The sequence below is a fragment of the Chelonia mydas genome, chromosome 8 (assembly GCF_015237465.2).
Source record: "Chelonia mydas isolate rCheMyd1 chromosome 8, rCheMyd1.pri.v2, whole genome shotgun sequence".
Taxonomy (NCBI): Eukaryota; Metazoa; Chordata; order Testudines; family Cheloniidae; genus Chelonia; species Chelonia mydas.
The window spans coordinates 100,072,205-100,086,556 of NC_057854.1; positions in this window are offsets into that span (position 1 = coordinate 100,072,205).

A 14,352-nucleotide genomic window follows, 5' to 3' on the forward strand; every position below is an offset into this window, starting at 1 on the left:
GTCTCTCTGATACACCACAATAATTTATTTTTCCCCCAAACAATTTTAAAGAGGATAAAAAAGAATACTGCACTTCCGTCTCTTCTTTACATCTGAGGATGGGCCCCTAATTAAAACCCCATCTCCAAATCCCACCAAACCTTGGGGTTATTCAATATCTGAACTCAGATTCAGATAAAAAGTCCACAGAGAGAACAATGATGATGAGACATCTAACTCTCCAGGTCACATGGCCAAACAGCATTTGTGACCGCAGTCCAAATTTGGAGCCTGCATCACACACATTTCGGGGTGTGCAAATTTAGAAGCAGATCTGCGGACGCTCTGAAAGTGTGGCACTCAACTTCTTCACACGGGCTTTTAAAATATATTTTTTTAAAATTCTTTTGAATTCATTTTTTAGTAGCTCCCTTCTCAGCTTCTGGAAATCACTTTGGCCAAATCCACAGCTCATCTAGATGGGTGGCGCTCCACTGATGTCGATATACACCAGCTGAGGATCCGGCTCATGGTTTTTAAGTGAACGGTGTGCGGGAAAACCAATGTGCTCCTTTGTTATGGAGTCCTGTCATTTGCTGATTTATGTGCCAACAACCTGCCCAAGGAGCAACCCACATTACAAACTAAGAACCTTCCTAATCTCATTTTTTAGGGAAAGAATTTGGAGTAAAAGACCCTGAAAGTGCTGCTTGATCACATGCCAACCTTTTTGTCACATGATCCAGGGTGGGCTGGAAGCCTGTAAAAAGCTCTAATATTGAACAACAGTTAGTGAAAGTATCATGGTACTGTGCGGAGAGGTGAGAGAGATCAATATGATGAATGCGGGGAGTATGGGAATCTGGAAATATAGGATTTTACGTATTCAATATTTTATATAGGATTTTACATAGTCAAACTTGGGTAGGGCAAGATTGTGCCCCGCTTTCTCAGCATTTTGTAGAGGATGGGGGGCAGTAGGGACTAGCTGGGGGAGAAGGAAGGGTGTGGCTTAACCCTCAGTTGTCCTCCAGAGTCTCAGTTTCTGTTTAAAAGCAAAGGAATTGCGTGATGGGGTTGCCTGTGAGAGCAGAGGACTGGACTCCATGACCCAGCAGGTCCCATCCGGTTCTATTTCTTAGGTAAGTCTCTAGCTATTATAGAGGAGGGAACCTTCAAAATGTGAAGTGAGAGTGACTGATGCAGCGGAGAGGGAAAGAGCAGCTCTGAAAGGTGTGAACTGCTCCATGTGTCTCGCTGATGCGGAAGGTGATATTTTAAATGTCAGCGCAGTTAACTATTTCATCGCAGTTAACTGCTCATCGAAGCATGTAAAAAAGGAGAGGAAGGGTCATAGCATAAAGCTCTGTTGCTCAAATTGTATGGAAGGAGGAGAGAGGCACATGGGAGATATATAATTTCAAAGTGCAAGCTGTTAATAACTGTCTGGGGCTGACATGGGCCCTTTAAGAGAAAAGAGGCCAGTCTACCTGTGACTGGTCATCTGACCCCAATTGGGCTTAAGAGAGGGCACCGGGGCCCTACAAGGGAGGACAGAGGGACAGTCGGCGCTGGAGAGGAGTCAGACATGACAGGTAAGGGCTGCAGGGGAGCTCTGGCAAGAGCTACTGGGAGAGAGCCACAGGAGACCCGGAAGAGAGCGAGCTGAGTTCTGATGGGAGCGGGAACACAACTGCTGGTGAGAACTTGACCAAACCTGGGCACCGTGAGTGGCCGGCTCAGGCAGAGGGGAAGATCCAGCCTGGTGCGGGGAAGCTGAACCCAGAAGCAAAAGGGTTGGCTCCCCTGAGCAGCGATGGGACTCACAAGCAGGGAGGCGCAGGGAGAGAAACACTGTGGGGATCTCCCAGGGTGAAGGGCTCCAGGAAGAGCCAAGGAATGAGGGGTTGGGCCTGGCGGGCCGTTCCCAGAGCAGGGGTCGGAGTCCCAGGCAAGCAGGAGTGGGGAGGGGCCTCTCGTGAGAGACCTGACTTGAGGGCGGTGGTAGAAGAGTCAAAAGGCTGGTCACTGAGAGGTGAATGGCCTGGAGAGCGGGGCCCTGACTCAGGAACTGTGAACAATGTGGTGCTATTGACTCTTGGGTGGGTGAGCTGGAGGGGATGGCCCCGGAGAGGGGGCTGGAGAAAGCTGTCCCATTAGATGTTGACGGTGGGAACTGCAGAATGCTTTTACGGCAAGGCTTTTGGGGAGCTGCTGTGCTGGCCCGTGGGGATGCGTTGTGCCCAGCAGTGAGCTGTGTGCTGGACACTGGGGCCGAGATTTTTGAAGAGGTGAAGGCAGCGCTGGACTCAGCATTGCAGCACCTAACTGACGTAGGAGCCGACGTTTCATTTTCACCAGGGATTTAGTCACCTTGGAGCCAGAATCCCATTGACCGTGCGTATCGCCCACGTCTCTACTACACAACTAAGTCATCCTAGCTTACGTCGGCACACAGCCGCCGCAGTAATCACATCGCTTGTGCAAGTCTCCACTTTGCTCCCTGTGTCAGCGGCGTGCGTCCTCACCAGGAGCACTTGCACCAATTGAACTGTCAGTGCAGGGCATTGTGGGACAGCTTCTGAACTCCAGCGACAGTGAATGAAAGCAACACGGTCTCTACACGGACAACTGCATTACATTGACCTTGTCTCTATGCTGCTCGTGGAGGTGACGTTAGTAAATCGGTGTAGTGGAGGAGCGAAAAATGAATGCAGACACTTGCAGAGTTAGTTCGACATAAGCTGCTTTGCATTGACCTAACTCTGTAGTATAGACCAGGCCTCAGTAGGATTTAGGTTGCTACGTGCCTAAATCACTTTTCAGAATAAGAGGTAGGCTCTTAAATGACTTAGGTGTTGCAACGCTGTGCAGCCACACCTAAATACCTTTAAAACCCTGGGTCTGAGAGATCATGTTCCTTTCATGGTCTGACAAAAAAGGGAAAGTGAGGCTGGACACACCTCTCATTCTGTGGCTTGAGGCTGGAGGGTGCCCCAGGAGGGATCACCCTATGGCGGGTTTGCAGGGGGGCATGGTTGGTTCTGTTCTCCTGAAGGAGACTCAAGGCCCAGAAGTTTGGGAACCACAGTCTTACTCACATTGGTGAGCGCAGCCCACTGATGTCGGTGTGTCTACTCGTGCCGCTGCTGATCTAGCCAGTGTGACAATTCCTATGGTGCTTCGTTCTCAGGGGAGGTTCTATTATTATGGCTGTTATGTAGAAGCCCCACAGTACAATTTCTTTCCCTTTACCCATTCTGAGCCCTGTCCTGATCTCGGAAGCAAGAGGAATACTGCCATTAATTTCAGTGCCAGGGAGATTGTCGTTTTCTGTCTGGAAAATGTTTCCCCCTCTCCACCTGCCGACTATGTTTTAAACAGATTTACCATTTGCTCCCCGATTTGTATCCCAGTGCTGCTGATGGTATGAGCACTGTTTGGGGAACAGTGCTTGGTAAATGCTTCTACAGGTCCAGCAGAGGGTACGTAGAGCACACAAATAATGGTGTATGAGTTTCATTGACTTAGTAGCTGTGTTTTGTTTAATTTCTCATTGGTGGGATAGTGGGATTTTAAAGACAGATACACAAAATCCAGGGAATGCACCTCTCTGATTGGTATTTTTAATGTAGGATAAACTCTGGGCCTCCGCTATTTGACGTAAGCCGTTTGTTCCTGAAATGATTCTAGTAGCACTCATAATTAGGAAGGTGAAAGTCCTATGAAACTGATGACAACATACAGCCCTTCAAGACGCACAATGACATAAAGTGTCCGAAGAGATGCTGAGCTTCTTGGTTTTGTGAATAATGCTCTCAAGAATAGATCAGTCTCCTGAAAATGATCTTGAAGGGGAAAGTCATCAAGTACAATGTGACATCTCACCACTGAACTGTATCCTGGTCTCCCAGAATCTGCTTGATCTCTTCCCTGCACCTCTGCTGGTGCTCTGGGTGCAGGGCCAGGCAATGTGCAAGCCAGGAGATCCAACTGGCCATGGTATCGGGCCCCTCACACATGAAATTGTCCACCTCAGCACGTAGATCTTCACAGGATAACCCAGCTCCATTTTTATCCTGGTAAAGCAAGGATACTAATCAGGGATGCAAATCAGCCAGCCATTGGACATTATGTTCACAGATCTTGCTGGATCTCACTGCACCAGTCATGAGGGTGACAAGGGCTGACTAAAGTAAGAAACAGCCAAGAATTTCACTTCAGATTTGACTCAAACCTAAATTCTCCTGACTACATAGTCGTAACAGTCCCTTCTGGCCTTAAATTCTGGAGGGGGGAGGGATAGCTCAGTGGTTTGAGCTTTGGCCTGCTAAACCCAGGGTTGTGAGTTCAATCCTTGAGGGGGCCATTTGGGATCTGGGGCAAAAATTGGGGATTCGTCCTGCTTTGAGCAGGGGGTTGGACTAGATGACCGCCTGAGGTCCCTTCCAACCATGGTATTCTATGATTCCATGACCTAGGGCCAAGTTCATCCCAGGGCTGGGATGGGGTGAGATGACTTCCTGGAACTGCATGGAGGTGGGGACTGTTTCACTATGAGCTGGGGAATGGGCCAACATGCAGCATTGCCCCCAGACATGCCCCCTCACCCACCTAGACATGCCCCGAAATACTGCCTCCTGGTAACTGGCTCAGAGATTTCCTCCAGTTTCTCCTCTGTGATCAGTTCTTCCCATTTAACCTAAAAAAGGAGACAGAGATAAGAGGGAACAAGATGATTTGGTGAGATGCCATCGTCCTTTCATTTTTAAAATATACCCAAGGTACCTTCAACGTTTATGCAACAAAATTGGGCAGAAAGGAGAATGATGCCTGGTTATTTACATTTTAGAGATGCCATCTTTAAAATAAGAACAAGATATATGATTGCACCTTTCATTTATGGTAGAGGCCCAAAGTAATTTTTCTTTCTCTGCCTGAGTTAAATTCCAGCTACTTTAATAGTTAGATTAGAGTAGTCTTTAAAGTGTAGTTATGACCAGAAAAGTGACTCCTTCTTACTTTATAGATCTTGTGTGTCTAAGGCTACATTTACACTACGAGTTCGAGGGGCGATTCCCCTGCTCGTGTACACATACCCGGGCTAGCTCTCGTCAAACTACCATGAGTATAAGTAGCAGCGTAGCCAAGGTAGCACAGGTAGAATCAGCAGAGACATCACTTAGCTATGCCGCGTACAACCCCCCCTGAAACCAGTGGGTGTGTACTCAGCACAGCTAGGTAGTGCTTCCTCTGCCATTAAATGTGCCACATGATGAGAGCTCGTGCAAGAATGCTGATGCAAGCAGGGCAATCACACCCCTAGCTCATAATATAGATGGAGCCTTAGGGTCACAGCCATTTACTTAATGACTTTGGGCAGCATTTTCAAAAGCACCTAAGTCCCAGTTTCAAAAGTCCCATAGGCACCTATGATCCTAAGTTACTTAAGCGCTTTTGGAAATTTGACCCTTTATGACTGAAATAATTTTTACCTTCCCTTATCCCTGTAGAGTCCATGCAGCTGTGGAAGACAGAGTTGAATCCCATTCTGCCTCATCCATCAGCAATAAAATTACTAGCTGAGGTCTGCTTGCATAATCCCTATTACTGGTGAGGGATTATTTTTTTTCAGTTCCCACATCACTAGCCAGTTACAAAAATAATCTTACAATTTGAGCAAATTTGTGATGTAGCCACCAAGAGGGTCTAGAAGTACAAAGCTACCTATTGAGAGATTCCAGAGGACTGGAAAAGGGCAAATATAGTGCCAATCTATAAAAAAGGAAATAAGGACAACCCGAGGAATTACAGACTAGTCAGCTTCACTTCAGCACCCAGAAAAATAATGGAGCAAATAATTAAGCAATCAGTTTGTGAACACCTAGAAGATAATAAGGTGGTAAGTAACAGTCACCATGGATTTATCAGGAACAAATCATGTTAAACCAACCTAATAGTTTTCTTTGACAGGGTAACAAGTCTTGTGGGTAGGGGGAAAGTGGTAGATATAGTTTATCTTGACTTTAGTAAGGCTTTTGATACTGTCTCGCATAACCTTCTCATAAACAAACTAGGGAAATACAACCTAGATGGAGCTATTCTAAGGTGGCTGCATAACTGGTTGGAAAACCATTCCAAGAAGGTAGTTATCTGTGGTTCACAGTCAAACTGGAAGGGCATATCGAGTGGGGTCCTGCAGGGATCAGTTCTGGGTCTGGTTCTGCTCAATATCTTCATCAATGATTTAGATAGTGGCTAAGTCCAAATTAGAATTAAACCAATCACTTCAGGGTTTAAACCAATCCCTCTCTGAAGGCACTAGGAGCAACAAGCTCTAATCATCACAGTGGCTGAGACCTAAAATGGAAGACAAATTATCCCACATCAGCCCGATGTGAGGATTTTTGCACCTTCATCTGGTGCTGGCCACTGTCAGAAAGGACGCTGGTCTACATGGACCTGCGGTCTGACCCTCTTTGGCAGTTCCAACGTTCCTAGTTGTCTTGGGAAGCTGGGCTTAGGTTTTGCACCCTCAGAGCGCAAACCAGAGTTGATTCAGAGCTGGGTTTCTTTTTAATTGACCCAGTGCAGTTTGAGGGTGGAGGATGAAAGATCATCATGGGCAAACTGAGTGTGGTTTTGCTTTATGTTTTTGAAAACGTCATCGGTTGGTTTAATAAACCCCAAATGGGGGCTGGTTTGGTTCTGGGTTCCATTTTACCCAAACTGACAAAGTTCAAAGGTCTGGGACGAAGATTCCTGTTTAGGGACGTATCTGTATGCAGCATTCTAGAAAATGAAGTTTGCAACAAAGCTATGGCTGCTACTGCAGTGGAAGGGGTGACTGGTGTCTTTCCTTGAAAGACCATGGGCTCTTCCATGACAGATAATATGCTAACAGTACTGAGCTTATAACAGTCAGTGGTTGTTATCAGACAACTTTACACAGCTGGCTATAGGGAACGGTGAGCTCTTTGTAATAGATTTGGAGAACCAGGCTGTCCTATGAAGGGATGGATCTGCACTGCACTTGGCATTTTTGTGACCATTCAGAAATAAAATGCAATAACTCTTCCCTTCTCTGGCAGATATGCCCTGAGTGTAATCAGGGCAGCTCATCCTTAAATACACCGAGAAACTTTCCACCCAATGGGAAAGTCATAGAAGTATTTATGGCTCCAAATCACCACCTTGCCTACATCATTTTCATCTTGCTGAAATGGCGGCAATAAGGGGGTCGGTGGGGACAGCAGAGGAAAATAAGATTGTTGACAAAACCTCCTTCCTACAGAGTGCAAGAGTCTTTCCAGAGTCAAAAAATGGTCACCAGAGGCTATTACAAACCGGCAATGGCTCATTAGCCATTCAGAGACCAAATTGATGGGTTAAGTGTAAAAAACCTAAATAGAATAGAATGACTATTCTGTAGTGCATTAAGCAGCGTGACTAACACCTGGTCTTGTGTTTGTTCTCATTGGCTCTTCAGGGGCAGAATTGTTTGCAGTGGGGTGTTTTGTTTTGGAATGGTTTAATAATAAATATATACGGGGTGTTATGTGTTTATGATCTATCCAAATATGTCTCCGTGTCAGTGCTGAAATGCCAGCTGGCATGAGAGTCTTGCAGTGCCGCTTGGCATTTTTAATCAACTCCAAGAGTCTTTTTAATGATCATTAGTTATTATTTGTGTTAGTGGAGCACCTAGGCACCCCAGTCACGGGCCAGGACCCCATCATGCTAGGTGCTGTATGGACACAGAACAAAACAACGGTTCCTGCACCAAAGGTCTTACAGTCTAAGTATCAGACAAGAGACAACGGATGTATGCAGATAGATGGGGGTGTACAAGGAAACAATGAGACAATATTGGTCAGCATGATAGGTTATGATTTCAGTATACCATTAGTCAAGTTTTTTGAAGGCATCACAGCAAAGGAGAGTTTGGAGCAGGTTAATGGGTTGGTGTTAATGGGGAACTCCTACCAACCATGAGAGCCAGGATGGGAGACAAGCATGAAGGTGCTTTTTTGAAAGTGCAACAAGTGGGAAATGGAGGCTGGCGTCATGGGCGTGAACTCACCTTCAGACATTCATATTCAGCTTCTTCATACTCAAGCAGCAGCTCGTGCAGTATTGAAAAGGATCCAAAATCGTCATATGTGATCCATCAGACAAAAGACAAGAAAACAATTTACCAGGGATATTACTGAGAAGAGAGAACATGAGGATTGGTAGATATCAAAGAATGGGCTATCTCTTTTGCTATATTTTTCAAAAATTCACTTAAGAGCCTGAAGTGGTAGCTGCCTTTAGAAGAGTTTGATCTATCCTAGCTAAGAGGTACCAATTTCAGCCTAACCTTCCTCCAAAAGCACCTATATGGGAAAACCCAGACTTACAAATTGCGGGGAGGGGAGTCTATAATTTGGAAGAATTGACTGAGTAGGGCCATCATATGGATTAGTGAATGATGAGGGATTTGCTGAAGCAAAACTATGACCTGCTACCCTCAGCAGAGTGGCAGTACTTACAGCTAAAACAAATGGTGACAGATCAATTTGATCTGGACACTGCCCAAGGCCCCAGAACTACCAAGAACCTTAGAAATGCTTCATAAACTCCCCAGGCTCATGCCCACTCTATGATTTATGAATTAAGAGGAACTTCATTAGTCTTCAGTTGTATGTGAAAGAACCCCAATGGTAGAATCATAGAAGGGACCACACAGGTCATCTAGTCTAACCCCCTGCCACGGTGCATGTCACATAATGTTAAAAATGCCTCTGTGGATCTCAGGCTATACTTGATACCATGACTGGATGTCACGGAGGTCACACAACCTAAGCCCTTGTCTTCTGATGTCTGTGGTGCTTAATAAGGAAAAAGGGACCCTGGTGCATATGCTATGGGACTGTCCAACCACCAGGGAGCTACAGAAAGAGGTGGATATGAGAGTTCAAATGCTACTCAACTTCAGCAGCCAAACCTCTCCTGGAACTTATATCCTAGGACATGTGCTGGCTGGGCTGGGTTTCACTCTGCCTCAAAGACTTGTTTCTTGAGGGCTGCAATGATCACCAAGCCCATGTGGTTACAAATGTGGAAGAGTATACTTATGACCCGGCCATTGGGAGAGGCTAGCCCCTGACCCCTCTCCTTGTGCCTGAGGCCCCCCCTTCATCTCCCCTCCCCCCCCGCAGGAGCCCAGAGCACCCACACCACGGTCCCCAGCACCTGGCAGCCCACCCTTGAGCCCCAGCCAGCCAGGGCCAGGGCAGAACGCCGGGAATTGCAGGAAGGGGCCTGAGGGTGGGGCCACACCAGGCTGTTCTGGGAGGCAGTCTCCCTCAGCCTATGATACCCTCTGCCCATACCCACAATACAGCAGTGGTACTCAGACATGTTCTAGTTAGCAGCCAACGAAAAAATCACTTTCCACTGCAGAGATCAGTGACATGAATTTAAAGAAATTTGCAACTTATTTCTAGATACGTTTGAATAAAGACCATTAAAATAGCTCAAAGAGTGCCAGACTTCCATTCCACCTATGGCTCCCACCCCCAATCTTTCATCCTTTTCCCTCCTCCCAGTCCCCTCCTTTCCCTTTCATATACATCTTCTCCTATTTTATTTCAGTAATCCCCACCCGAATGAGTTGTATCTATGCAGCATTGTTTGATTGTGTCATTTTGATGAGTTGTAAAACTGAGTAACAGTCCCATTCCATCGGTGATCCTGTGAAGTGTGCTGTATTTGGGATCATATACGAGCTGTTAACCATTTACCTTTCTGTACTTTTAATTGTTTCTCTATAAACATTTATAGCAATGACTCACAATAGTAGCTAGAAGAAAACATGAGAAAGAATAAGAGCCAGCACAAACACTGCTGCATGTAGCAATTATTAGACATGTAAGATACATGCCCTTTATATGCTTTGGGCATATTTTCATAATTAAAAACATCTTAAAACATAATTAAAAACAGCCCACTGGATAAGAATCAGCTTAGCTAGGGATCTAGGGCCAAGCCTTCTTATGCAACTTGCTGTACTCAGGGAAAGTCTTAGTAAGTGTCCCATGGAGGTCCTGAGATTTGGGCTTCGCTGGACTAATTAGAAAGATGAATTCCAAAATCAGGAATCCCGCCTTGAGGATGCCCTTCTGCAATCCTCTAGAGAAATGCTTCTATGGACTCTGAGCATAAGCACTCTGGCTGATCTTAAAGCGTTATTAGTTGTGATGTTCCACGAGCCAGAAAGAACCCAGCTTGCTTCTCAGATCCCAAGCTGAGTTTGCAGAGCTGACCAAAAAAACCCCAACCACTCTTCTCTTGTAACTGAACAAACATGTTTTGCTCTCGATGTCACTGAGCGATAATTAACATGGAACTCCACACTGCTATTTTCATTGAGAAGAACTGCACTTCAGATATAGGATGTAACTCTATTGGCTTCAGTAGAATTAACTTTGATTTACACCATTGTAAGTGAGATCAGAATCAGGCCCGAGGACACCAGTTTGACAGTCAGGCTCAAATTCTGCTATTGGCTAAACCAGTGTAAATCCAGAATAATTCCAGTGATGTGAGTTTATTTCAGAATTATACTGGTATAATTGAAAGCAGAATTTGGTCCTCAATTAGTAATATATATTAAGGCATCTATATAAGCAAAGCATATTTAACTTTTTAACGAATAGATAATGACCTGTTAATAAGGGAAACCCATGTGACCTGCTTAGAGCGGGATTTGTGAGATGTGCTCATATGGTGTGTGCAGATCACTATCTTGAGCCTTTCCTTTTTAGCAATAGCTAGATACAGAGATACTTACATGGCCTCCATCACTGCAGTAGCTAAGCACAGGCCGAGAAACCCCTGCCTCATTCAGAGCACAGGATGGACGGTGCTCAGTGAATGAGCAGCTATTCAATATTTTGTTTGCTCCTCTGCTTTCAGTGTGTGGCCACAGGCCTTATTCATAGCAGGTTATTCAAACATTCCTCTAAAGACAGAATTATTAACTCCTGTTGCTAAGGTATCTGACTGCTTCACAAACATTAACTAATTTATCTTCGTTAACTAATTTATACCCCTGGAAGATGAGTGGGTGGCATTAAACTACCTTACCCATGAAACTGTCCTTTCTTGTTCTGCAATGCCCTTATTACTACACACCTTCCAACTTCTGCAACAAATGAGGCAGACGTCCTACAGACTACCAGCCCGACCTAAACCAGCAGGCTATATTTGCTTCTCATGTACACCAGTGTAACTCCACAGATTTAAACACAGTTACTCCTGACTTACACCAGTTTAAGAGAGATCAGGCCCCATAGTTCATGTAGCATTAAAGAAATTACCTTAGCATTAAGGCTGGAAAGGGAATTATTTCTCTGATCATGGGTAACAGACTCCCCACAACACTCCAGTAACGTATATAACTATTCTTATCCCTATTGGAACAGGCAATTGTCTCCACACTCCAGCACAAAGAGCCGTTGACCGGGCAGCCAGCACTAGGATCCCATCCCTTATCTGCCACAAGGTCCAGTGCTTTGGAGTTAAGTTTCAGTTGCAATATGTCTATTGCTGTGTCAGTGCTCATTCTTTCAGGGGACGTAGCATCAATCCAACTCCTTCCTACCTTGTGGCGGTTGCCATAAAACAAGTGGGCCGGAGGACCTGGGAAACTGTAAGTTTTTGATCATCTCCTGTCTCCTATGACACAGTTGGATCACTTTCAGCAGCAGGCAGGTGATCAATCCAAGGGACATCCTCCTACACTCGTGACTAAGAGATCTTTTTCCACCCTCTCTAGCACAGATTTCATGTTCCCACATATAATTAATTAAGCATCCTGCAACCTTCCATTTGACTTCAGTTGGCATCGTCCCGCGTTGTGCAAAGAGGCAGTTGCATATATACCCAAGTGCTACTCTGCTGCCGAATTGTACGAACTTTTCCTGGGTTGAAAGAGTAGAAACAGGAACATCAATAAGAAGGGAAGGAGTCTGATGCTCCAAAGCAATAGGCTGCACATCAGTGGAAGTCTGCTGTGCAGTTAAATGGAAGTGGTTCAGAGGAATGTAGCAATTCTGTCTAAATTTTCGATACATGTGTATTGAAATGTTTTGTTTTGACTTTTGTTATGTTATTATTTATAATACAAAAGTGCAAATGTTTTGACTTTTGTAATATATGATATGTCAAAAATGATAAGGTTAAAACAAAATGTATCAGAATATTTCATTTCATGAAAAATTCTGAGATTTTGGACTTTTTGCCCAGGTCTGGGACATGTGACATTTCAAAATCTCAAATTCCGGTATTGGGTCAGCGGTATTAGCATCTGTTCAGCTGTGATGTTGTTTGTGGACCTGCAAAGCAATCTATAAGGTCTGTTATATAAGTCCCTAGAGCTTTTAACTTCTCACACAGTGTAAAGACATGGGACCTGATTCAGCGTCCATAGAATTTAATGAAATTATTTCAATGGATTAAGCCCATTTTGAACGCTTTCCCATCTGGGGACCTGTTCTTCCCACGTGCTCTTTCGGCAAATCAAGAATACCCTGAGGTTGACTGCCATAGAGTAACTTCAGTTGGGTAATCCTGTTGAGGTATTCCACATGCAGCAAAGAATAGGAACCAGGAATAGTTGATCTCACTGGTGGGGTTCATGGGATGTACACTTCTTGGGCATATTTTTAAGGATATGGTTAAATCTTTCTACAGTCCTAAACCATCAGTTTGGGCATGGTAGCATTAGTTTTCAAGGAAGGGCATACTTCTTTTATGAGCCTAGCTATGAAATTGGTCTCCTGATCTGCTTGAAAGAATAGTTTCAGGGCATGTCTGCATGGCCACTACATCTCCCCCACACCACCCCGACACATACTTGACTTCAGTGGGGTAGCAGTATGTTTAAATAAAGTGGTGTATCTTCACCAGAGAAGAGTAGCTCCCACCTTGTTCATGTTAGTTCCTTACAATGCTGTGTTCCTTATTAGCAGATTAAAAAGCTGTAGAGGGAATGTGATATGCAAACCAAAGGCCCAACCTGGAAAGCTGGTGTGAAGTCACAAAAGATGGTTTTTTTTCTTAGAGGATGAACACAGCATGTTGCACTACTGAGAGTGGGGTCTTTGCGCCCAACTCCCACTGAAACACAGTGACATTTCAGTGCCTAACTCACTTGGGTTCCTTTGAAAAGCCCAGCCCAAGCCTCTGTTGAGCAAATGTGCTTCAGCAATACAATGAAAGAGAGCAGTAATACTTCAATGAGTAGTCAGAAACAATCTGTTAACAAATACACAACAAACTGAATTCTTCAATATATAATAATATTTAGCTCCTAGGTCACACTTATTCTTAAAACTCTTCTGTATACAGCACCTTCAAGTGATACAGGTGTCCCATTTGCTGACATTGGTGTGATATCTTACACATTACATTTTGTGATAGTCGCCATTTAGCCCAAGACCTTTTTTATTATTATTATTTTAAGGACATCTCTCCTTGCCAAATAAGCTTCCAAGTAGTCCTCTTGCAGGTATAGATGGGGAGAGGGGAATCTCACATTACAAGGGGAAACCTGGATGCTTTTACTAGGAATTTGCCTGACCTGAGTAAAATGTATTTGATGAGGGAGTTCCTTATTGGGCCTCTTAAAGAAAGTGGGAGGAGTAACAGAATTAAAAGGTTTCAGTGTTAGTCTGTATCCGCAAAAAGAACAGGAGGACTTGTGGCACCTTAGAGACTAACAAATTTATTTGAGCATAAGCTTTCGTGAGCTACAGCTCGCTTCATCGGATGCATTCAGTGGAAAATACAGTGGGGAGATTTATATACACAGAGAACATGAAACAATGGGTGTTACCATACACACTGTAATGAGAGTGATCAGGTAAGGTGAGCTATTATCAGCAGGAGAACGGGGGTGGGGGTGGGGGATCCTTTTGTAGTGATAATCAAGGTGGGCCATTTCCAGCAATTGACAAGAACTTCTGAGGAACAGTGCGGGGGGGAGGGGAATAAACATGGGGAAATAGTTTTACTTTGTGTAATGACACATCCACTCCCAGTCTTTATTAGAGCCTAAGTTAATTGTATTCAGTTTGCAAATTAATTCCAATTCAGCAGTCTCTCATTGGAGTCTGTTTTTGAAGTTTTTTTTGCTGAAGAATTGCCACTTTTAGGTCTGTAATCGAGTGACCAAAGAGATTGAAGTGTTCTCTGACTGGTTTTTGAATGTTATAATTCTTGACGTCTGATTTGTGTCCATTTATTCTTTTACGTAGAGACTGTCCAGTTTGACCAAGGTACATGGCAGAGGGGCATTGCTGGCACAGGATGGCATTTATCAAT